At 47.3% G+C, this 24,303-nt stretch overlaps 1 protein-coding gene across 2 annotated transcripts in view; it reads right to left on the bottom strand.

Moving 5' to 3' along the window:
- Nucleotides 1-24,303, bottom strand: part of PTPRN2 (protein tyrosine phosphatase receptor type N2) — a 3,479,756-nt gene that overhangs the window by 3,454,621 nt on the left and 832 nt on the right. The gene's annotated exons all lie outside the window — the stretch shown is intronic.

Below are 24,303 nucleotides of genomic sequence, written 5' to 3' on the forward strand. Positions count from 1 at the left end.
TGGAGCAGCCAGGAAAATTCCTCACAGGTACCAGTCTGTGTTAATGGTAGGTGTGCTCTGGATAATGTCAACAGCTGACTACACTCAGCTTCAAGCTCGGTGCTGACCCAAATGTATTGGAGTACAGCTAGGAAGAGATAAGAGTAGAGACACAGAGCTTGTAGGTGTTGTTTTGTTATTTATTGACTCATTCACTGGCCATGTCCGTGCTAATTTGTATGGCCATTCCCACCCAGTTCCTGCCCCATCCTGTCCAAAACACACTCTCCTGGGATCCCTTTGAGCTAGCTTTATCAAGCTGTAACCTCAAACATTTACTCAAAGTGCTTGTCAGGTTTTTTTCAAAGCAGTCTTCTGAGAGCTAATGGTTTATTTGGTGCTGTAAACGCCTATTGTTGTAATAAAAATGTTGCAACCAGGTCTGCCTTTAGTGACTTGATTTAGAAGCAGTATGCGATTCCATCACTGAAGTCTTGTTAAAAACAAGCATTGGCAAAGCCACCAGTTTTGGCTTGTGTAGAAGTATTAGGCATTTGCCAGGCAATGCTATCACTCGCACCATTTTCGAGCTTCTACCATTAATAGCGAGTTAGTATCATTACTGTAATGCCTGTCAAATACGTTTTCAGTAGCTACACGAAAGCCAAAACTGTTGGCATTGCCGATGCTTGCTTTGCATTTGCTGCATACCTCAGCACAAGTATATAACTAAACAAATGTAAATAGCTCCTGCCCTGATTCACTGAGGGATTGTCTTTGTACATGTCCAAAGATGCTCAAGAGAAGCTCTGGATTTGCTTGGGTTCGTGCTTTGATGCAAATAAGTGTTGCTCCGTGCAGTGGCCATATGGAAGTATATCAGCTTTTGACAAAAAGATGTACTAACATAGGGACAACTCCATGTCCATCCTTCCACTGTTTATGGCCAGACCCGACTCACTGGCAGGTGCAGTGCAAACAGACTAACTTTCAAACCTTGTCTATTGTACTTTGTTCTCATAAGACAGTGGTCTTCAAACTTGTTTGGCCTGGGCCCCCTGAGCAAATTGTGGGCAGGCCCGGACCCCCACCCCAAAATGCCAAATGGACATTAAGTCCAAATGGCTACGAACTATTGCATGCCGTAGCCGCACCCTCCTCCCAGTATAATCCCTGGGCTCCCTCACCTGCTCCCATCACAGTCTCTGGACCCTCCTCATCCGACTCCTAGCCCAGTTCCTGGGCTCTCCCAACCACAGACCCTGGCTGCCATGGTTATCCCATGGCTCCCACCCATCCTGCTCCTACCACAGTCCCTGGGCTGCCCCACCCTGCTCCGAGCATAGTCCCACGGCCAGTGGCGGTTGGTGAATTTTTTAAGTGGAAGGGCATACATATTTTCCGCAGATATACTATAGCGACCAAGCATATCTGGGGAACCCGAACCAATGAATGGGGAACTCGGGGGGGTTCTCCGTTGGGCATTTATTTGAAATAATGGGTTAAATAATGGGTTAAATAATGGGTTAAAAGCACACTTTTAAAAGAAATCAGGTAAAAGGCCAGACAGTTTGCAATCTGCACTGGGTTGCCCAGAGGGAGGCATAGTATTTGTATTAAGTCATATTTTGTATGCATGTGAAGAAGTAAGAGGGAGAGCGACATTTATGCATAGCTAGTAACTTTACATTTTCATCCTGTCCCTTTTATAGTCTTGGGAGGATAGCTCAGGGGCAACGTGCTCGCCTTGGAAGCAAGACAACATGGAGCAACACAGGTTCGATCCCCGGGTCCGCGCTTAGAAACCTCTGGGTATTAAGTGTGTTATAAATAACCAACCATATCATATACCCTTTGGTTTACTTTGAGGTAGGACATGTTATTACAAAAGATGGGTTCTCACAACCTTGTAAATGTGTTCTTTTATCTGAGGAGAGCAACCTCTCTTGCTTACACCTCCTCTTCATTTAGACACGTACTATCACAACCGCGCACAATTTGGAGATGTTCTATAAATCGCTCTATCCTCCACATCTCTGCTTCTGATCTCAATGGTTTGTGTCCTTGCCGCTTCCAAGTGCCAATAAACCCGGCTACCCTTATAATGATTTAGACATTTAGAGTTTGACAGTCTGTTGCCAGAATTCCCCTTTTGTACTTTGAGCAAAATGAATTATAATTCACATTTCATGTCATTATGTTTAAATGCTCACAAAGTTATTCTATTTTACTTGGTCTGAAATCTTCTCAAGCAACTTTGGGAAGCACTGGGGTACCTGGGATGTCCGGGCTCATACATAGTCACATGGCTATAAATGGTGTGTTTGCTAAATCTGGTCTTCGGCTCGCAATGAGTGTAATGGTAACATTTACCTGCATATGGCTATCATTGCACTAAATGTCTTTCTGTCTAGAATCTAGACATGTAGAAATATAGTATAATGATAGCCATAAGTAGGTATATGGTACCATGACACACGGTATTCATTCCAAGCTGCAGAGCAGATCTCTTTTTTTTTTCTAGAATCTAGACAACAAAAAATACAATCATTTTTTTTCAGACTGTGGGTGCGCAACCCCCTTGACATGAGGCCGCGGCCCGAGTGTTTCGCGCCTCGCAGTTCGAATACCACTGTCATACACCAATGATCACCTGCATCGCAAGCCTTGCCGTAAGCACTGAATTTCCGCTATTTAAATGGCGCCCCCAGACATTTTTCATAAGGGTGGCCTGATGAGGCCACAGGAAATCTTGGGGTGGCACACAGGGGTGGATCCAGCCTCAACATTTTGGCGGGGCTGGATGGCAGTTTTGAAAACTGTTAGTGAGACAGGACATTAAACCTATTGCGCTACTGAACCCCCCTCATTTAAATGCCCCCTCCCTAAGCCCAGGAGTCTGAGTAGTGGCCCATTAGATCCATCTTTCACCCCAACTCACCAGAGGCGATTGTGTAACAAGGAGGGCCTGGAGCTAATGTAGTAGAGCCCACATTAAGAAGAGCCTGCGTAAGGAAGGGCACTTGTTCTGCCCCCAGCCAAATGCATGGGAGTGACAGAGAGTAGTGAGAGAGGGCGAACCAACGAACCAATCAAGGGAGGTCTGTCCCCTTGAGAAAAGGTTTTAAATATTAAGTAAAAATAGTGTGTTTTACAATACACCGTAATAAATTAGGTGAAAAGACACACAGTTTACAATCGGTTTTGTAGGGTAAGACATAACAAGTATGTTAGATGCCAAGTCATCAACAATGCAAACATATTTTCATAATGCCTTTGCCCACTATCTGCCAGTACTCTGCAAGTGTAAAAAGGCATTTTCATATTGATTGTGCTCACACATGTCCATTCTGGTGCACCTATATATGCCACTATTCCCACATAGGAAAACATGTTTTGCTTTGTCCATAATGACAGTACCAATGCTATAACAAAGCATGTTTATTCTAGCTCTCCCAATTCATGCCAATATCCCAATATAAGAACATACTCCTGTTGGCTTTGGCTTAATGCCGGTGAAAAAAAGCCATGCCACAGTAAGAAAATATATCCTTGCTGGCAACACAAATCCCCGACTCCACATATAAGAATACTCATCATGCATTAACGGCAGTAAAAAAATGTCATGTCACAGTAAAAAACCATAGCCTTTCAGGCGGCACGAATGCCCCCACCCCAATGTAAGAATACTTATGTTGCCACAGAAAGAAAACATGCCCTTGCTGGCTACCCGGTAAGATAGCTCAGCAGCCTGAGCGCATGCCTGTAATCCGAGTGTGATTTGCAGGTTCAAATCCTGGCAAGGCCAACTCTGCCTTTCATACTTCAAAGTGACCTCTGATCACTACCCTCCTCTATGGACCTTGCACTATTATGTTGCTTTTCCGCCTTGTTACCTCTCTCTTACCGTGAACTGTACTGTTTTCCCTGCTCACCAAGTTGTACAACCGTCGTGATACTTACAGGATTGGGCGATGTCAACAAATGCAATAAATATATAAAGCTCATTAAATGAGTGCAAACTTCGGCTGGGTGATACATTTAATGTAAATTGTTCTCTGTACATCGCTTTGGCGAAAGCACAATATAAATAGCATTTCATCACACAAATCCCCCATATACATGTTGCACGCATCATGTTATATTCCCCCTTGTAAGAATATGTATATTGCCTTTGACCTTACACACGAGAAAAATAAAGACCCAAGTAAAAATAAGGAAACATGCGCTCCCATGTAAGAACACTTATTATGTTGCCTTTGACCTGGATGCAATTACAACATTCCATGCCACAGCAAGACCCAGTCAGGCCAGCCTCACTGTAGTAGTCTCCCCACCCTACCCCCACTCCAACCCCACCATCACATAAAAACACTCACGTTGGCATTCCTTTGCCCAAAAACGGCAGTAAAACATGCCATGCTCTTGTCAAAAAATGTTCATGCTCCAATGCCCGACCCCAGATACAGAGATATGGAGACATTCAGACACATGCAATCACACATGTCCCCTTTAATCCCTGTTCTTGCCCCCTGTAGCCGCATTTTGTTGCCCCCAAACTCTTTTGTTCTCCCATCACCCTTTAGCTCCTGTTCATGTCCCTTTTGTAGCCCTAAACCTTTTAACCAATTATTGCCCACGAGTCCTGTTTAGCCCTTTGTTGTTGCCCTTAGCACCTCTTATTTGCCCCCTGCTTCCCCTGTTCTTGTCCCTTGTTGCCCAGCACCCTTTAGCCAGTTGTGTTGCCCCAGTACTGTTTATCCCATTTTTCTCTCTCCCATTAGCCCCTTTTTTCACCCCAGTAGCTTTTGTAGCACCCACATCTCTTTAGCCTCTTTTATTGCCCAATTCCTTTCTTGCTCACAGTCCCTTTTTTTGACCCTGACACAGGTCCCCTTTTTTTAGCATCCTTTTGCCAGGCTTGGATCGTGTTGGGCCCAAGAGTGAGGCCAGACCCGCCAGGCTCTGCCCCGGCTCAACACTTGCCATTAAATCTTTGGCTCCCCCTGGTCTACACCCGTCATGGACTTGCCCGCCAATCCCCTTAACTACCCAATAACCCCAATCCCCACACTCGCCGAAAACAAAATCTGCAGTTTCACCCACACAGTGGACTCAAATGGTGAGATGGATGCAAGTGTATGTTCCCAACACTGAACATTCCCGAACCAAATATGCAGTACGGAAATGTAAATTAATCCTAATATTGCTATGTTCATATAATGACTGAATTCTAAAGCAACAACTGCCCGATTTCAACTGAAAACACGAATAGGGCAACAGGTTGAATTCTACTCCACAGCGTTGCATTTATCCTACTGTGCAATATTTTAAATAACCAAACACACATCAATGAATCATAAGATGATGCATATGTTGTTCAGAAAGACAAATAGAGTGATCAGATATGACAGCTCCTAAAAAGTACATCACACAAAGAAACTTTTAAATGAATGTCTACCGTTGTATTGTCTCCACACACTGGCAGCAATGATACAGACTTCAATGCCTGCCCGGGCATTTTGGAGACATATGCCCTCCAGCCCCCCACTAACCTCCCGCCATTTTTCCATCAGTTTGGGGTCTTATTGTGTAAGTCACAAGGCTGTGACGAGCTGCAGTGCTGCATTAGATTTCCTGCTGGGGTTCCGGTTGATTACACTGTTTCACTTGCCCCTTGTTATTCCCGAATCCTGATGATTTCGAATGAGCATGGCAGTACCTGGAACACAGTGTCCACCATGGCAGAGGTTGTTTGCTGCTGCCTGCGTGCAATACATCTCTATTTAGATAATGCTGGATGAAGGCATACCTGATATTTCTTTTCAATAATCTAATCACATTTCTCTCTGATTATAGCACATTTTCATCTCCTTGATGCCCACGTCAGAAAATCCTCAGTCAAAATGTTGTCGCAGATGGTCATTGAAAATGTCAACAGAAGCGCCATTGTCTCTGCTAGGCCCCGAGCTGCAGTCTTTGGAGGCTTGCTCGCTCGCAGGTTTCCTCCCCAACCGGGCCGGGCGGGCAGACAGACCTGTGGTTTACACAGCCTGGAAGCATGAGCATTGCAAAAGTAGAAATGCACATGCTCACGCTGGGTCCACTGAGCATGTGCAATCAATGGGGGGGAGGGTCATCATCATACGTGGCTCTGACTCCAGTCCTTGCCCACACTGAACTAGGCATGTTATTATTGTCCATGCACAGTTCAGTGCGAAAAAAAAAGTATTTTTTTGGTGCTTTTTCGTGGGGTGGCCGATAGGGGGGCCAGCATTTTTATAAGGGTGGCCATGGCCCCCCCTGGCCACCCCTTGGTGGCGCCCCACCCCCGGCTTGGGGTATGGAGGCCTACAGACGGCGCCAACCCCTGCTCCTCAAATAAAATGCTCGTCAGATCGGCTCATCAGTTCTCGTGAGAATGGCAGAGAACCACCCAAAATCGCACTAAAACTCACATGCAAGTTCAGAATGTGGGCTCAAGTTCAGTGGACCAATCGGAACGGGTAATCCTCTCAAAGAAATGTGTGGGCCAATCAGAACACTAGAACTTCTTCGCATTGCGTTTCAGTGGCCATATAAAGGCTAGTCATAGTAGGAGAGAGCAGGAGAGGTTGCTCTTTAGCCATTTCGCACCATTATTTTAGACATTTGTTCGCATTTGTAAAGTTATATTTTTTGTTGTGTTCGTTTTGCAAAACCACTTACAATTTAACCCCATAGAGAGATCCTTTTTGAAACCCTTTTTTATGGCTATGTGTATCTGAAGAGCGCCTTCGGCCAAAGGCATCCAAGCGCTATAGTTCAGAAGTATGTCATCCGTCCTGTGAAGAACTTAATAGAAAGAAAGGTTTTAAGTCTTTTTCTAAAGTCGAGTAGATGTCTTATTTCCCTGAGGTTGTGTGGACGTGCATTCCAAAGTGTAATATCCAGAGCTTGGAAAGACGGTCCCTTTGCTTTGGATCGCTTGATATTTTTGACACCCATTGTGGTTTTTCAAAATCCCTTTCTCTTACTCTTCGCCTACACCTAAAAAAAAAAAAAACATGAAAGTAAATAAACTGTCACTGCAACCCATAGTGAAAACGTTGTGACACATTTTGTGATTGTATTAACCCTTTCCTTATCCCTCTTCCTTTCGATGAATATAAGAAAAAATAAACTCTGTGAAAACCTTTGTGAATGTTTTCTTTTAAAACCTTCTCCTTCCTGCCTCCATTACAAAACTAAGAAAACTTTGACAAATCATTTATTAAAATCTTCGTGAAAAACCTGCCGTTTTTCAAACCCTTTTCTTCCCTCTTCCTCCCCGCAAAATATAAACCTTTGTGGCAACCTTGCCCTTACACTCCCCCCGCCCCCACACACACACAAGTCACGTTTGCCATCCACCTACTGTGTGCTGTGATTTTTGGGAGAATCTCCTCAGAGAATGCTGTGGGAATGGATTCTCTCCTCACTGATACTGTCCATGGCACATGTTGTGCACTCAGTTACAGCCATTGAATGCAATCACCGGGCTACATCGTAATTGTGTTTTACCTGCTATTCTCTCCTGCCTGGTCACAAAAAGGTGGCACTGCATGAAAACCTCTGGGATTGTCTACTCCTTAGTCACTGACTCAATGACAAGAAGTGTCGGTCCCGATTATGTCAAACAAGGGATTCTGTGCTCCCGGAAGCATGCAGCAAATGCATTCAGTTACCGCCCCTGAACGGGAATTTCCTGCCATCCCCCAACACATTAAAAAAAATAACAAACATACCCTATTTTAATGTTCTACCTCTCCCTCACTGAACAAAATCCTATTTCAATTTCGATTTTCTATCTCTTCCTTTCAACTATGCTAGCCACCTCCTGACTCGGTCACTAGCGGCAATCCCGGCAGTGAGCTACAACGGCTCCTGCTTTATGTTACCTAGGAGACCGAGCTCACATGAACCACCGCCCCAAAACCTTGGAGAAAGTTGGTTAAAGTTGGTACTGACTGAATTGGCTTAAATTCGGGTGATTTGGAGTTCCCTGAATGAGTTGCCCCAGGATAACCAGTGATATGCAAAATTGCACCGTGGAACCTAGGCCTATTTCCCACTATTCAGGACTCACAAACTTAGGCATGTTTTCCTGTTCGAATTGCATTGTGAAAGTATTTAAATTGCACTGTGAAAAGTAGGCCCTTTTCCCACTATTCAGGACTCTCAAACTTAGGCGTGCTTTCCTGTTTAAATTGCATTGCGAAAGTATTCAAATTGCACTGTCAAACCTAGGCCTTTTTTCCACTATTCAGGACTCTCAAACATAGGCGTGTTTTCCTGTTCGAATTGCATTGCGAAAGTATTTAAACTGCACTGCGAAAGGGCCCAAGGCAAAGGGCGGCTCCCACTGTAGCGGCTCCTGTTGTGTCTGCAGGTGTCCGCAGGGGACGCCAGTTCCTCCAGGATAGTCCCACAGGCTTCCTGCCTACCCCCCTTCGACCCTCAGACTCTAAAACTCAGGTGTGTTCCCCTCCCTGTTTTATTAATATGCACTGTATCAGTATTTTAAAAAGAATTGCATTGTGAAACCTAGGCCTTTTCTCCCTCCATTCAGGATTCTCAAGCTTAGGTATGTTTTTCCCCGCCTGTTTTAATAATATGCACTGTATCAGTATTAAAAAAAGATTTGCACTGTGAAACCTAGGCCTTTTCTCCCTCCATTCAGGACTCTCAAACTTAGGTGTGTCTTCTCTCCTGTCTTAAAATGTGCACTTTGTGAGCTCTTTACTCCTGAGTGTCATCGTCTTGTCCTATTGCTCAACTTGCTTGCCTCTCGCTGTCTTATCTGCCTACTTTAATGTCCTTCTCTAGTGTTTCCCCCTCTTATTTATTTATTTATTCATATTTGTAGAGCACGCAACAGCCCACGGGCATCGTGGCGCTTGTTACAAGAAAATGATCATCACTTAGTTACATATAAGAAACATACAAGCATAGTTACTGTGCACTTTGCATGAAACAGATCCTGACAACATGTAGAAAGGGTGGGGGTGAGGAGTGTGACAGTCGAGGTCGATTAATTAAAGAGAGCAGTTTTAAGGTTTTTTCAAAAAGGAGGGGAGAGAGGTTTCTGCTCTGAGGGCAGTGGGGAGTGCATTCCAGAGCTTCGGGGCTAAATATTGGAAGCCTAGCCCTCCAGCTTTGGCCCTGTTAATGCATCGTACAATGAGTTGGTTGGTGTAGTTTGTTCTGATAGGCCTGCTTGAAGTGGATCTGGATAGAATGACTGAGAGGTAAGGTGGTGCTGTGAGGTTAATGCATTTATGTGTGGTCGTGAGAATTTTGAATGTGATGCGGTCTTTGACTGGGAGCCAGTGAACAGACTTTCTTGTTTGTGAGATGTGGTCTCTTTTTGGAATGCTTAACTCAGCCCTTAGACAGTTATTTTGGGTGATTTGGAGTCTGTTTAGGTTTTTTATGGAGGTGCCCTCTCCCTTCCACCTCTCTACTCTCCCACCTACTCTTTGGTGTTCTCTGTCTCTCCTATATTTTGTAACCGCTTCTCTATTGACTATTGTGCTCTCCTCAATAAATCTGGTACAAAGAAGTTTAAAAAGGACATCCTGGTCTCCAACCCAGGCCTCCCTATCGCTGACACCTACACCAGTACCTCCTCCAAGGAAACTCTCACCGACATCCTCTTTGTTGTTCCTTCGCCAGACCTATGGACCCTTCATGTGGTCTCTGTGCTCTCTCCTTTCTCCTCTTCTCCCATTAATGGTGGCACTCGCTGGGACGCCCTCCTGGCCTCCTTCCATTCCTCTAAGGTCATCATTAATGTTTACTCGAATGGGACCGTCTTGGTCCAAGGCCCTCAGGCCAACCTTCACCTCTCTGATAGATGCTTCCCACGCCTCATCAATTACCTTTCTTCTCCTGCTGTCCCCTCTCCCCCTTCCGTGGCTACTGTGCCTCCCCCTTCTGCCTCCTCTTTGGCTACCTTGCCTTCTCCTTCCATCTCTGCCCCCTCTCGGGCTCCTTCTATACCTCCGAAGGGCGTACCTCTGATCTGTACCCCTCCCCGGAAGTCCTTCATGGATGGCAACCTTCTCCATATTGCCACTCTAAACTCTCGCTCTGCTGTCAAACACTCCTCTGATATTTGCCGCCTTCTGGAAGAACTTGACCTCAATGTCCTCAGTCTCACCGAGAAATGGTTCACGGCCAGCTCTGTCACTAGCTTTGACACGCTCCTTCCGGATGGCTACAAGATCCTCTCCGTGCCCAGGTCCAATTACTCTGCAGGGGGTGTAGCCCTGAACTTCCCTGAGTGGATTCCTGCCTCTGTAACTCCTAAGAAGGCCTATTCCTCTTTTGAATGCCTTGTCTGCAGGCTCTCTCTCCCCTGGCGATTCCCTTACTGTGGCTACTATCTATCGGCCACCTGGTCAGATCTCCTCCTTCCTCTCTGAGTGGGCGGACCTCTCCTCCTCACTCCTGGCCTCAACCACTCAACTCCTCCGTCTTGGAGACTTCAACATCCACCTGGATGCCTCCTGTCCTCCACCTGGACTCTTTCGTGACCTCTGCGACTTTCTCTCACTCACTATTCTCCCCTCTGGCCCAACTCACTCTGCAGGGCACACTCTGGATGTTCTGATCTCCTCAGACCTTCCCCTTTCTGTCCCTCTCTCCACTCCTCTCTCCTCGAGTGATCACGTTCTCCTCTCCTCCCACCTCACCCTCCCTACCCCTCAGGCCAAGGCACTTCCACCTCTGCCACCCACCTTCTCGGTCATCCGACACATGAAGCGCGTATCAGTTGAGGCTTTCGCCGCCACCTTCTCATCCCCCTCCCCCTTTGGCTGACTCTCACCCTGGCACAGCCCTCTCCGCGCTCCACTGTGCTATATCTGATACTCTTGACATCCTTGCCCCTATCATGAGAATCTGCCTGACACCCAAAGCCAATTGCAACTGCTGGTACAACTCAGACCTTGACACCCTAAAACGCAAGTGCAGGGTGGCCAAGAGGAAATGGCTTGCTTCATGCACATCCTCTGACAAACTGGCCTGCCGTCTGCTCCAGAGGCAATACCGGCTCTCTGTCCTATCGAAGAAGAGAGCTCATATCCAAGCCCTTGTCTCTATGGCATCTAACAACTCGGCTGAACTCTTTTAAAATCTGCAAGGAACTAGCCAATCCTGACGCAGTCTCTACCTCTCCTGTCCCTTCCCAGGCCCTCTGCACGGCACTGGCTTCTCACTTTATCTTTAAAACTCAAGACATCCTGTCCTCACTCTCCTTCTCTTCCCTCACTCCCTCTACTCCCTGCTCTTCCTCTGGCCCTTCTGCAGCCACCTCTCCTCCCTCCTTCCCTGCCTTTCCCTCTATTCTCTGCAGAAGAGGTTTCTAGACAAGTCTGATCCATGAAAGTCTCGTCAAAACAGGTTCACCCCGGTTCCTCCAAAACTATCAAGGACCACATCGACTACCTGGCTCCTGCCCTGGCTGATTTCTGCAATCACTCCTTCACCACTGGAGTTTTCCCATCCCCCTGAAGAACTCCCTTGTGAACCCTCTTCTTAAGAAACCCTCTGCTGACCCCTCATGCCTGGCTAACTATTGCCCAATCTCCATCACTCCCTACCTGGGCAAGCCCCTGGAGAAACTGGACATCTCCCAGCTTAATCTCCACACTGAATCTGTTAGTTGTCTACATGACCATCAGTCTGGCTTCAGAGCTGCCAGAAGCACGGAAGCTGCTCTCTTGAACATCCATGAAGACCTGCTCTCCAACCTTGACTTTAACACCCCTTGCGTCCTCATCCTGCTTGAACTCTCTTCTGCCTTTTACACTGTAAACCATGCCATGTACACCATGCCATCCTGCACAACCATCTCTGTGATAACCTGGGTATCACTGGTCAGGCTCTGGCATGGCTGACTTCTTTCCTCTCTGACCGACCCTCCTAGGTCCAACTTGGGTACTTCTTCTCTGCTATCTTCTTCTCTACCTGTGGTGACCCCAGGGGTCTAACATCTCTCCCTGGCTGTTCAACCAATACCCGGCACTTCTTGCCCACCGCATCGCCGCTCTCTGCCCCAACTTTCAGTGCTTTACGGATGACACTCAGCTCATTTTCAAGCTACCCTCGGCCTCCTCCTCTCCTTCCCTCATCTCTGACTGTCTGTCTGCTATCCAAGAGTGGTGTGCTGCCAATGACCTCTGCCTTAATGCCAGTAAGACTGAAATTCTCATCGGCACACCCAATCCATCCTTTCTTGTAGCTCACTGGCCGGCTTCTCTTGGCCCTCTTTCTGCTACCACCTGCAAGGCTAAAAACCTCTGGGGTCATCTTCGGCTCCACACTCTCCTTCTCTCCTTACATCTCTGACGTCTCTAAGAAGTCACACTACCAGCTGCACTTCCTCAGGGGCATTTTTCCTTTCCTCTCCTTCCCCCGGAAGCTCACTGTCCACAGAGCTCTGGTTATGTCTAGGCTGGACTATTGCAACAACCTCTTTCTAAATCTGCCTGCTTCTACTCTCCACCCTCTGCAACTCATCCAGAACAGGATTGCCAGACTTGTCCTTGGCCTCAAGCCCAGGGATCGTATCTCTCCAGAACTGAAATCTCTGCACCGGCTCCCAGTGGCTGCGAGGATTAAGTTCAAAACCCTCTGCATTGTCCACAAGGCCTTCTGGGGCCCGGGACCTCAATACCTTCAACTCCCTCTTCCTAAATATCGTCCTTCTCGAGCTCTTTGCTCATACACCTCCAACCCCTTCAGGGTCAGTCGCTTCTCCAAGAAACGAGTTGGTGATAGATCTCTTTCTTTGGCTGGTGCCTCCCTCTGGAACAGCCTCCCTTAAACCTCAAAAGCTTTCTCATTGCTTCTGCTTTTTCTCCTCCTCTCCTCTGCTGACCTCCTGGCTGTAATCGGAACTGCACTGGCTACCTGGACACCCTCTGATCACGGGCCCAGGGCCCTCCCCCGCCAGCGTTACATACCTGCACTGCGCCCGCCTGGCAACCCCCGCACTGGGGGAGTGTTTCTGTATCCCTACAGTCCCCCTTACCAGCCCTTGACACCTGATGTCTGCACTTACCCATGCACTTGCCACATGCTGGCCGTTACTTTACTTATTGTTATTATCTATTCCCATGTACTGCACTGTCCCTGCCCCCTTCCCACGCACTTGCGCGATCTGAATGACACCTGGCCTAGTATGATCGTTGTCTGTCCTCCCTTTGTTCCCCTCCCTTGCCGCGTCGAGCCTTGAAACACTTGTGTATAGGCGCGTTGTAATGCCATATCATATCAATTGGGCACCCAGCGCTTAGATATGCAAAGTGCACTGGAATGTGCAACGATGCATTGGCCGGCTGCAATTCTCACTGTAGCCTGAGCATGAGCCTATCCCATTTATGAGCATGTGGCATGGGCATTTGTGGTCACTGTGCACTCGTGAGATAAGAAAAGGAGGCCCTGTAATGTTAATGAATCAGGCCCTCTATGTTTTTTAATGCCCCCAATGTATAAGCAATAATAAGCATTCAGTTAACAGAGGTGTGTAGGCAATGCAAACTGACAGATGACAAACGATGTTCAACAATGCACTGTTTATAAGAGTTGATCTCATTGGCTACACATTGAGCCTGTTCAATGTTGAGTGTCCAATGAGGCATCCGAGGCTCAACCAAATTCCCAGTGGAAGCTTTTGGGGTGGGACCACGCCTGATTTGAATATGGTCTTTCCCCTTCTGTAATGGGTTGGCAGGTGAAGAACGATGGTCTGGAGGGTTGCCCAGAGCAATGCCAGAGGTTGAGATTAATTTGAAACCTTCCAGCCATCACCTCTTTTGTTTTGCTGTCATCATCATTCCAATATTTTATGCCGAGGAATGAAAGGAAATGCACCCCGTGCGGACACCGTTACTTGGGCTAGAAAGAGTGAAAATGCCCCAAAGAAAGAAAGACTCTTAAAAAAGAAGCATCTTTTAACACAACAAAAATCAAATTCAGTCCTGGATAACAAAACAGCCATTTCCAGACGAGCGTTGCCTCACAAATTTGATCACAAATAACAGATTTCCTGCTTCCGTACAGCACAGTCTTTCTTTTCCTTCAGTGCGTATGGGCCTTCTGGGATGCCAAGCTGTTCTTTGCGGGCAAAGCTCGGTATTCATGATCACGGATAGGGAGACGCTGAATTACAGCGTATGGCCTGGATTCCTAGAATAGACGCTGGGCTTCTCCTTTGAGCATCGTGCAACGCAGCCCCCACCACGCCCCCCGCACCCCTACTGCTGGGAACAGTGAAATCTGGGATCGGCCAACCAACCAGTAAACACGCTCCGGGCCACGTCATTTCATTTGTTTGCGGTCCTGCTTAAATGGCACAAAAGCACGTTTCGGAAACCCGAGATAATGCCTCATTCCGAGTTTGGTGGTGTGGTAAAAAAGTGGCAGGAATGTGAAAACCTTTTTTGGCAGTAGCCAAATCCTGCACTAAGGCTTCATCGGCACAACCGCTGTGCTCTGACACACTTAAGCACTGAAAATCACAGTCCTCAACAGAAAGTCTACACTAATGACAAACAGTCGTGTTTATGGATTCGTGGAGTCCTTGATCTGGGAGAGAAATCATTTTCGTGTATTTAGTTATTATTTGGCTCTGCAGACGATGTGCTCGTTTTCACTGGCTCGCGTGCCAGGCACGGAATCTTGCCACTTCAAGGTCTTTTTGCCGGCACCGCAGTCTTCTGCATTGCACACCTTCACTTAGTTCCCTTCCAGAACACAGCCTAACAATATTTACAGAAAGTCAAGAAAGGATGCTTCCGCTCCTTGTTACCACCAGGACGTGTAGTCCCTCCTATGGTCATCTAGTCCCACTAAGCACCTACCTGTTGCGTACCAGTTGTGACCTGGCTCAGAAAGGAACCACAACAATTAAAGGCATAGTTTCAAAACCCAGCTACCAGAAAATCACAAAATATCCACATGTTACAAATTCCAAGAACAGAAGCAGAGGCATCATTTCACCAAAATGCTAGGGGTAGTGGAAGTGACATCACACAACCCTTAGCCTCTAATGACATCACAGGAAGTGATGTCATTTGGCCCCACATCGAAGTGACATCACGGGAAGAGATGGAACACAACCTTTCACCAATTGGCAAAACAGGAAGTGGCATCACATAGCATTGTTCCTAAGTACCCTATGAAAAATATGGTTATGATATCACTGTAATGTGATATGCATTTCATACAAGTATGGACCACTATATGTATCATTAATATCAGTGTGAATATGCCCATATTACAAAATCACTCTGAGTGCAAGCAGAAATCCAAGGCCAAATGACATTGATGTGTTATTATATAGCACCTAAGCTTAAGTGCTTTATATAGAACAAATATACATACAATATCACCCAACCTGTGTCGGTACTCATTTATGAACCTCAGAAGGATGAAAGGCTGAGTTGGCCTTTCCGGGATTCGAACCTGCAGATCTCACACACACACACACATCGCAGAAGCAAGCACTCAAACCACTGAGCTATCTTACCGGCTTTATCTATCTTACCAGCTATAGTAAAATGAGCAATTACGTGTCTGAATGTTCTCAAAGTCAGGAAGCAAATTACACTCTGTAGTGGATACCATTAAACTGTTAACTGACATTTAACAGCAGGCCAGTTCATCTGCAGGTCTGGGGCAGAGTTGGCCACATGTCAAGCCCGCGTGGATCTACTTTACAGGCTTCAGAGGTTGGCAAAATACATACCAATGGGAGGGTTCATAACTGTGTTCTGAATATAAATTACGGGATTTAAGTGTGCAATACAAGTACTTCAATGTCGCAGGTTCTAGTATTAAAACACACAAAAAAGTAAAGACCCCTGGTGTATATCTGGATCAGAATTTGAATATGAAAGCCGGGGTCCATAGCTTGGTCTCCTCCACGGCGTACAATGTTAAATGGCTGGCACAGATTCGCCCTTATATACCATGTGTAAATGGTGAGAATTTAGTTAGGGCTATTGTGCGCTCAGAAATAGATTACTGTAGTAGCCTCTAGGTGGGCATAGCGAATTCTGAGTGTGCAAGATTACAAACTATACAGAATAATGTAGTGAGGGTGATCACTGGCTTAAAAAGACGAGATCATGTCTCTGATGCAATGCGCCGTCTGCACTGGCTTCCCATTGAAGCAAGACTACACTTTTGCTTACTAGTTATGACCCATAAATGTTTGACTGGCGTGTGCCCTTTATACCTGAGGGAATGGCTGATGCACAAATCGTGTGCAAGATCTCTGAGGTCCAATCATGCTAATCAGCTGGTAATACCAGCTCACAAGCTCACACAGGCCATGTAAGGAGCTTTCTTGTCTTGCGGCTCATAAGACATGGAATGCTCTACCCCCAGACAGTAGAATAGTGACATTGACTGAGCAACTGAGAAAGAAACTGAAGGCCCTACTTATTAGATAATTTTTGGCTGATTTTGCTATATGGATCTCCTCTCCCTCCTATTGGAATTATAATTTCACTTTCCGTGTCTTCCTCTGTACTGTCTTGTCTGCTTTCTTGTTATTTGTCTGCGCCCTTAAGTCTCCGGGTCACGTGGTGCACAATAAACATTGATTAAAGTAAAGTGTATTAAAGAATTTAGAATAGTGTAGGGAAAGCAGCGCAGTTTCACGGCATCCCATACTCTGGGCACTCGTTACCTCATACATGCAAACAAACATCCTGAACAGCATGCCATGGAGATAGGAAAGATAGACACATTACAACAAGGCATTAATTGTGGCACAATGAAATCAAGGGCCACTTTATGTGTTATGGTTAAACATTTCTGCACTGTAAACAAGCTTTTAGGAACAAGGATTTTGACAAGTGACCGAGGACACCGAGATGGAATGTCTTGTGATGAACGTAACAGAGACGCGAAAGAACAAAACATGCTATAACTGCAACTTGCGAAAAGCAAACGACATAGTTCGAAATTGATGCTTATTCTACTCTAAATGCTTTTTGGAAGTTTCTTTCTGCATTGTGAATTTGAGGCGTTTAAGGACATAATAAATCAGCGATTACCCCTCCCCCCCCCAAAGAGTGCCTGAAATAAACCTTTAATGAGTCTGGCAATTATTGTATAGAATTCCAGGAAAACAAAATAGCTATGCCTATTCTTTCATATTTAGGGTCACTGCTCAAAGTGTTACGCCTGTGGAACCCCCTGTGTTTTAAGAGGCCTGAACAAGAAAGCCAGTCACCCCAGAAACAAATAGTCACATGGCATTGGCCACAGCCCAGGAGCTTCCATTTTTAAAAAGATTGGGGGCTTTAGGGGTAGCAAGGGAAACCTCAGAGGTCACAGGTGCGACCCCTGGCGACCCCCAAATGACGTCCCCGAACAGAAGCCATTGCCTACTTCTTCATGTGATGCACTTCCTGCCAAACCTTTACGTCCGTCTTCCTGAAAGTCCTTTACTGAGGACACCTGTGCAAGCGTCCAGGGGCCACAGTCAATCACACCAGACAGCCAAAGGCAGATGCTAATATGCCACAGTACAGCCGGGTGCATAGCGGAATTCCTCGAGCGCAGTGGACAGTGAACACCTTCTGAGCTGACAAAACACTGCTGCGGGAAACCCTCTGTGCCCCTTTCTCGGAATCTGGGGGAAGATATCCTCCACTGTCAACAAACCCCCCTGGACTTTTAGTCAGTGCACATCTCTTCTTGATGCATGTCTAAAACCTCCAATACTCCGTTCAAATTCATACTCCTTCAGCCCTACACACATGGCACTGCCCGGCATGTGCAAGCTCCTCTTTGTGTGTTTCTAGGAGCTACCAGCATCATTTAACAGGAGACGGGTTGAGGGACTAATGCCCTGCTGAGTGCTTCAGTCAGCCCGCCAGTCAGTGTCCCCTTTGCCCCCTTCCACTGCGGATCTCCTGGAGGATAGGTGTGTCATGGGTTCAGATCCGGCACTATAGTGCCTCCGCCTGTCGTATTACGGCATACAATGATCCACGTGCTAAAAAGAAATGGATTGCTCACTGCATTTGGCGTATGCAACTATGCAGGGTTTGACTCAGAAAGGGTGCAGGCTCCGGCGATGTCATAGAAACTTTGCTAACCAGAGGCGTTGTTAGGGGCGTTGAGGGGGCTACAGCCCCGGGTCTTTTAGCTGTAGCCCCGGATAGAAGCTGAGAGGCTACAACCTAAAGGCTAGCTAGCCCTGAATCTGACAGTCCCAACATTAGCATAGCCACAAATCTTTTCCAGACCTAGCAACACCCCTGTTCCTAACTAATGCTTCATTTATTATGATACAGCACAGATGTTCCTCTACATCATAGCCCCTTCGGCTTTCACACCATCTATTATTTCTCTCTTTATATACAATACTTAGGTCTCCGCGCGAGACCTCCTCTGACCCTTTTCATACATCTGAAAGTGGTCCCCAGCCTGGAGGATGCTTTTAACTCTGTGGTGGATATATCTTCTAGACAGGATGGGGAAAGTGAAATCCAGCCTGAAGGATGCTTTTAATCTCTGTGGGGGATATATCCTCTAGACGGGGTGGGGAAAGTGAAATCCAGCCTGAAGGATGCTTTGAATCTCTGTGGGGGATATACCCTCTAGACAGGATGGGGAAAGTGAAATCCAGCCTGAAGGGTGCTTTCAATCTCTGTGGGAGATATGCCCTCTGGACGGGGTGGTGAAACTGCCACCCTGTCTTAACGATGCTTTGAATCTCTGTGGGGGTTATACCCTCTAGACAGGGTGGGGAAAATGATATCCAGCCTGAGGGATGCTTTTAATCTCTGTGGGGGATATACCCTCGAGATGGGATGGGGAAACCGATATCCAGCATGAAGGATGCTTTGAATATTTGTGGGGTATATGCCCTCTAGGCAGGATGGGGAGAGAGATATCCAGCCTGAGGGGTTCTTTGAATCTCTGTGGGGGATATAACATCAAGACAGGATGGGAACTGATATCCAGTCTAAAGGATGCTTTGAATCTCTGTGGGGGATATACACTCTGAACAGGATGGAGAAACTGGTAGCATGCATAAATTTGTGGAAGGATACATTAAACTAGCTTCTAAATGCCAGGACAAACGTAACAGTCTCATCTGCATTCAGATTTCTGTAGGTGATCTACCTTTGCCAATCCTGTTGAATACAACTAAGGAGTCACACTATTCCACTCCTTACCACACTTAATCCCGTCTCCTGCCTTCTCTTTCCTTGTTGCTCCTCCAGTCCCTTTATCTTCTCGCATCACTTTGGTGTTCTTTTTCTCTTCTACTCATACTTCCTTTTGGGTTCGCTGGTTTCAGTGACCTGGCGGCCTCCCAAGTTATTTCCTGCTCCTGAGTCTTCTTCCGTCCGGTCGCTCTTCACATGACCTATCTAGGTTCCAAAGACCACCTCGAAGCTCATGTCAGAGCTAGGTTCCAAGCCTCACTCTCTCAAGCGAATCTCCAGAACAGGCAACTTCGAAAGCACACTGTGGAATACCCCGCCATTTAGCAGAGAGCGGGAATGCTGTACCCCCAAAACTGAAACTCCTTGCCATCAAAGGTCTTGCATGGTCTCTTACCTAAACAGCGTATGGACTCAGGCTATCTCTTCTTGATCGTCCCTTCTCGGTCTAATCTCTGTGATCTAAACACTGCCTGTCAGTGACATGGACCGCCCTCAGGCTGTGTCACACCACCCTTATTCTAAATCACTCCAGTCCTGGCACTCTCAAGTCTGCCCGGCTGTTGCTGGGGAAAATGTAGCCAGTTGAGAACTGCAAAGCATGAAGCCCTGTGGAGCAATGAAATCCTGCAGGGTGAACTCGTTTAAACAGATTCTAATTGCTGCCTCACCTCACACCGCACGCCGAACGCTGTTTAACATCCCAAATGGCACAGTGCACATTAGTTCTGCTGAAGTGGGCCATTGGATATGTGTGCATGCTACTGCCCCCACAGCCATGCCCTGATTCTGCAGCAGCCACCAGAGCCTGCCATCACCACACAGCTGCTGAGCACTACCCAGCATGCCCTCATGAGAAAATCCTAAACATATTGCCGCTCCTGACACGTAATGTTACTGAAGCTGTTGTACTTCACTGTATGCGATAATCACACACGTGTCAGGAACCACCCCGCCTCCCGCCATAAACTATGACCAGGGACCTGGAAAATCGACCCGCTGACACCTACCACTGAGCCTCTGGAAAATGGATCATCCAACCAGGCTAACAACATTCTCGGCACCAGTCCGAGTATTCGTCTCGGAAATCCACCACCACGAACCACCAGAACAGACAAGGCCTGCTCATCGAGCGCCGAAAATAACCAGGGGGCCTGCCACAGGAAATCACAGGCACTCAGTCCTATCGACATGCTCACTCTCCATCTTACACCAGCAAACAATCGAACAGAGGTATACCCCCCGATCAATTTCGGCCTAGCTGCACACAACACCTACACTCCTCCATGAACACCTCAACAGTCTGTTATAATGTAGATATATACCCCACGAAAATCAGCCTAGCTGCACACATAATCTCCCACACAGGCCTCGCAGCAGCCAGAATGCAGACTCTGAGACCGCCCACCTGCTGCACGCATTACACTGATCTCTCACAACCACTGCAACGCACATAGCATTAGAATGCAGCAAACCCTGCGCAAACCATTCTGGCTGCACTCATACCAAGTGCACCTAAGCGCTTTATACTACCACACTCTCTCCAATGACCTGGACTGCTGTCCCTGACGGCGTTCAACCCACAGCGCTTTCAGATCATACCAATGGTACATAAGGCACTATAACATAACTTTACAATTAGCTCCCTTCTCACTGCTGCCCAGCAGTGCCCATCCTCTAGTGCCAACTACTTAAGTGTCTGCTGTAAAGGTTGCTCTTTTCCCATCAGGATTGCTTAAGCATGGAATGAGCTGCCTGAAAATTTATGAAAGGAAAAAAATGATCTTGTTTTAGGAAAGGTTTAAAAACTGGCCTGTTTGCCTAGGCAGGGCTCCCCTGTTTTTTGTTCTGTCTCTTGGTTTCATGTTGTCTCTGTTTCTGTGCAGCGCCCAGATGCCTAAGGGCGTTGGCGCTTAACAAACAAATAGAAATAGAAGCAGAAATATCAAATCCCAACAGAGTCAATAAATGATCAAAAGAAGACCAGGAGCTACTGCTCTTGATTCTGAAACCTCCAGCATCGCCCAAGCGCGGACTGGCCTATAGGGCAACAGTGCAGGCCCAAAATGCTAGTGTGGGCCATTTGTGTGGCCAAAGTGGGCCAGTTTGATGAGCTACTCTACTCCACAGGCAGCAATTATGACCAGTTTGACCAAACTGCACTCCCCTCCCCCTTCCCGCACACGGGAGTCTGTCCTGATAGATTCTGGTTTCACCATCAACGTCTTGTGGCCAATGCTGGATTTGACTTTTATGGACTTCATTGATTCACTGTGCGTCACCCTTTATCAACTCTCATGCTGGACTTCCTTTGCATCCTGTACTCATGGTGGCCCTGAATCATGCTGTTCTCATCTTCATCTTGTATCCTGGCTTGCAACATTATGTGTTACTAATGACTTCTGCTATTGTATTCGCTCTCACCTCTTGCTTCTCCACTCTTTGACTGCTTACTCTGTTCTCTCCTCCTCTCTCTTTCCTATCTCCTCCCCTCATCCCCTTACTTTCTTCTATGCACTTACTCTATCAGAATTATCCTTGGACCTAGTATGATAGCAACCCCGTCTGTCGCTCCCCCATCCCCTTACTGTTCCCCCCCCACTCCCTCCAGCACTATCTGAAACGTTGTCAGCCTAATACGATAGTCGCTTGTTTTGTTCCTCCCCTCCCTTTCTGCACCCCTCTCCCTTACCTTGTGTTTTTCTCCGGCTCTACCAGAAATGTCATCAGGCCTAGTACGGTAGTCGCCTGTCTGTTTCCATTTCCTTCCCACTCTCCCCCTCCCTTCCTTATCTATGTCTTAGCTCTTGCACTATCAGAAATGTCGCCAAGCCGAGTACGATAGTTAATTCCCATCCTTACTGTTCATGGCCTGTAAGAATGTGGCTGTATTTTCCCTTGTTCCCTCCCTTGACTTGAAGCGCTTTGAAACACATTGTGTATAGGCGCTATATAAATGAACTATCATATCATATATCATATCAAAGAAATATTCAAGAGGATTTTCAATTTGCAACACATTTTACCAAAAAGCTCCCCCCTGGTTCTACTCAAACAGTTGTCACAAAAGGAACAAATCACGGTTTGTGACTGTGGGCAACTTCTTCACTGCTGCCCGAGCCAATGCTATGCCCCAGTCCATCTCTGGCATCACCCGAGCTCACCGCACTCCACGCCCACTGCAGCCAGTACACTTTTGATTACTTTCTAAATAAGAAACATCAGACTGCCTGGGCACAACAGTTAGCTCACCAAGCAACACAACAATGCCCCCAACTGCTAATTGCACGGGAAACTATAACAGTTGTTGCCTTGCCATGAATCCCACTCGCACTCTGCATCTGGATGATTCTTTGCACAATTCCTGTTGCTAACAGACTCCCATGATGGCCCCGGAACAGGCCACTCTGGCACTGCACCAAGAGACAATATGGTATGATGTAAAAAAAAAAAGTTAAACACCTGCTGCTCTCAGGCACGTACAAGCAGCCAGCACTACAAAGACTCCCAGCTGCTTCTTCCCAGTCATTAACCAGCCATGCCCAGTCAACCCTTCCCAAATGGATGCCAGACGTATGTAAGGACACGCCACACTGTCTGAAACTAATGCGAAGGTGAAGCTCTGGATCTCGTATGCATCGCTCCATCCATTCTTGCCAAGCCAGAATCCATCTTACAGCCAAAGAATCGTCACCCAAGGCCCGCCTCTGCATGGCACGGTTTTCTACATCCCCAAACACCTTCTGGGCTTCACATCTATCTCTGCCACCCGTAATGAGAACCCCCAGGGACGGACACACTATTTATTTATTTGCATTTTTAAAGCGCTCACACAGCCCGGGGGCATCGAGGCGCTGGCAAGTCCATGAACATTACTCGCTGCTGCCTAACTGTCCCTTCCTCACGTCGACCAATCAATGCGACCACCTTCACTCAATAATCAGGTGACCCCAAAACGACGGTACAGGGCAATATAATAAGAATTGCAACCGCCATGCTCCACCCCCTATGGTGTGGTTTACTCCAAGCTTCTACCCACTAGTGCCTGGCCGAAACGTGTGTACACTGCCCCAGTCAGAGCGGCGGCGTCTAACACAGGCATGCACAGCGGAGCAGCACAATCTCCGCCAGCCACCTGCAAGCCTCTGGCCCTACAGATGTCTCTGCTACCTCTCCCACCAGCCCTAGCCAGCATAGTGAACGGTGGGGCATCACGGGAACTGTAGTCCAAAACATCTGGAGAGGCACAGGTGGCAGACCTCCGATCTATTGGTATGGAATTTGTAAAGCGCACTAAAGGCCTGAAATGAGGCATCAATGCACTATCGATGCCACGAGCATCTGCGCGGAAGCACTGCCTATTAATGCGTTTTGAAACCCCATGGATAGCCTACTCCCAAATACTCACCAGTGCCCCCGCGCTCGCTAAGCAGCCTCGTGCTCATTACTCTATTGTTCCTGCTCTGTCCATCACTTCCTACCCGTTCGGCATTTGCCAACGTGGAATATCTGCCAATCACCCCCAACAGCGTGCACACAGAAATCAGTGCTCATAACTGTAACTCCATCATTCACTCTTCATTAATGTATATCCGTCAATCACTGGCCAAACCTCCAATCATGTCCTAAGACTGCATATGGACACGCCCCCGTGTCCCAATGCCCTTTGCATCCTCACAGAATTCCACGATAATGCATAGCCTCCCAACATTCCCCAAAAGTGTCCATAATTCACATTGTTCTCGATGCGGTGCCACCTGCCCTCCAAGCATGGTCAGTGATGTGCATCCCCCGCCCCCTCTGTGCCAGACCCTGTGTACAGTCCCGAGAGCAGCCCAATAACATCCTCCAGCCCTTGCACACTGGCCCGTGCCATTCGCAGCCAGCACATGTCACCCACCAGGGCACCAGAGCGAATGCCAGGCACCTGCAAACCAAAACATTGCGAGTGATGCTTGGAGGAAGACAGCCAGCATCCTGCAGAGGCGCTCTGTGTGTTATCTTCTCACATTAACGCCTGGCGACAATGCTTGCCATGCACTGCCCCAGGGCACAAGCAATGACCCCTTCTTTGCGGCGCATACGGGCATGTGGCACCGGC

Source organism: Ambystoma mexicanum, chromosome 2q, assembly GCF_040938575.1.
Source record: "Ambystoma mexicanum isolate Mex_15411 chromosome 2q, UKY_AmexF1_1, whole genome shotgun sequence".
Taxonomy (NCBI): Eukaryota; Metazoa; Chordata; class Amphibia; order Caudata; family Ambystomatidae; genus Ambystoma; species Ambystoma mexicanum.